Source organism: Cetorhinus maximus, chromosome 13, assembly GCF_964194155.1.
Source record: "Cetorhinus maximus chromosome 13, sCetMax3.hap1.1, whole genome shotgun sequence".
Classification (NCBI taxonomy): Eukaryota; Metazoa; Chordata; class Chondrichthyes; order Lamniformes; family Cetorhinidae; genus Cetorhinus; species Cetorhinus maximus.
Window position 1 is genome coordinate 2,372,693 of NC_135891.1, and position 2,648 is coordinate 2,375,340.

The window sequence follows — 2,648 nt, forward strand, 5'->3', positions numbered from 1 at the left end:
CTATGTCTTTGGACTTTATCTTCCTGATAATAAAAGCCTCTCATAGCACTAAGTTTTACCAGTAACCTTTAGGAGAAATAAACACACTCTTTCTAAATTTCACCTGGCTAGGTGACACATTTCACTCCCTCTTTGAAAACAATCTGCTCTGGTTTATTTAACATTGCAAATGCTCCCTTGACAGCTAGGTTTCTAAAACTTCGCCATGTTTACCCAGTTAACATTTCAAACCTAACTTCTCTTCTTACATCAAAGTGCCCCCGGATAATTCAATTAAGTCTCACACACACACACACACACACATATAGACACATCCCACTATTACTCTATTTTACAATAAATTCCAATAATATTATGAGATTATATCTTCCTGATATCCCCCTCCCTATTGAAAAATGAACCGTCATAATTTAGAAAGGCAGCTTCATTTTTATTAACCCATCTTATACTATCTCCCATACTTATCTATATACTGATGCTATTAAATACCAGATGCACGGATTAACATAACAATATACATATACAAATCCTTCGCGTCAACAGAAATCATTCCAGTTCAGAGTCCAGGTTTTTAAATCTCCAATTTTCCCTGTAAGCATCAAACTCTTTATCAAGCATCTGCGATCAGATTTTTCTGTCCAGCGACATGTATAATCTGTAGATTAAATGGCTGCAGTAATACACTCCATCTGAATAGCCTTGCACTTCTGTCTTGAAATTTGTCCAGAAACTTTAAAAGGATTGTGATCTGTATAAACAGTTATTTCAGACGAATTGTTTGCCACAAATTTCAAAATGCTGCGACGCTAACACCAAACCCAAAGTCTCCTTTTCCATCGTTGAATATCTTCTCTGTTGTGCATTCAACTTCCGTGAAAAATACCCTATCGGTTTTTCAATTCCAGTGTTATCATCTTCTAACAGTCCGGTCCCAATGCCTATATCGCTTGGTCAATGGCCAACTTAAATTGCTTGGCGTAATTGGGTACTGTCAAAACTAGTGTCATAGTTAATACAGTTTTCAAATTGTCAAATACCTTCTGACCCTCCTGTGTCCATTGAAACTTGTTCTTTTTTAATAGTTCAGTCAGTGGAGCAACCAGACTGCTAAAATTTGGTACAAATTTCCGATAAAACCCACTCATGCCCAGAAACCTCCTAACCTCTTGTTTTGTAGTAGGCACGGGGAAATCCATGATAGCCTCAAGTTTCACATCTCTCGGGGCTACCTTAGCATGTCCAACAGCCTGGCCTAGATACATAACTTGCGCTTTTGCATTTTCACTTTTAGCCAAGTTCATCACCAAATTAGCTTCTTGTAAACGAGTAAATAATTCTTCCAGGTATTGTAAATGCTCCTCCCATGTGAGACTGAAAACTATCAAGTCATCAATATAAACAGCCCAATTGCTCAGACCTGCAATTACTTTGTTTGTCCGTCTTTGATATGTCACTGGTGCATTTTTCATACCAAATGGCATGACTTTAAGCCGATATAGTCCATTTGGCATCACAAAAGCCGATATCTCCTTTGCTCTCTCCAATAACGGTACTTGCCAATATCCTTTTAGCAAGTCAATCTTTATGATAAATTTTGATTGTCCCGCTTTCTCAATATAATCCTCCAACCGTGGTATAGGATATGAATCACTTTTAGATAGTATACACAGTCTTTGTTTTCCATCTGGTTTCGGTACCAGTACAATAGGCGAGCTCCAGTTACTGCAACTAGACTCAATGATATTATTTTGAAGCGTGAAATCAATTTATTTTTGTACATGTGATAACTCTGCCAGATTTAATCTATAAGGACGTTGACTTACCGAAGATGCAACTTCTACAGACACATCATTTATAGCTAAATCTGTCCTCCCCAACTTATTTCCACAAATAGCTTTGTGTGACTGCAATAGCTTTTCAAAATCACTGACTCTTGTCTGGAAGGTAATTCAATATTACATTTGAATTTTCAACCCCCTCATTAACCAATTTGATTGGAGGAAAATCAATTTCAGAGTCCTGCACTTCCACCTTTCTCCTCATCTACCACCACTAATACCTCTTTGTTCATCTTCCCTGTCAAAGTACTTTTTAAGCATATTTACATGACACACCCTCTGCTTCTTTCTTCTATCTGGAGTATTTATTAAATCATTTACTTCACTCAATTTCTTTTCAATCCTGTAAGGCCCACTAAACCTTGTCTTTAACGAATTGCCCAGTATTGGTAACAGAACTAGCACTCCCTCTCCAGCAAAATTCCAAGCTGTAGCTTTCATGTTTGCCCCACTTTCATCACTTGCTGTGATATCTTTAAATGTTCCTTAGCCAACTCACATGCTCTGTCGAATTTCTCTCTGAAGTTTGATACGTAATCCAGGGGTAGTTTCTGAATTTTGACCCAGCAATTCCCCATAAATCAATTTCAGTGGTCCACTTACCTCATGACCATAGACTAGTTCGAAAGGACTAAAACCAGTCGATGCATTAGGAGCATCCCTAATAGCAAATAACAAGAATGGAATGCCCCTATCCCAATTCTGTGGATAATCCTGACTGTACGTTCTCATCATAGTTTTTAGAGTTTGATGCCATCTTCCAAAGCCCCTTGTGTCTCAGCATGATAAGCTGTTGACTTAAATTGTTTT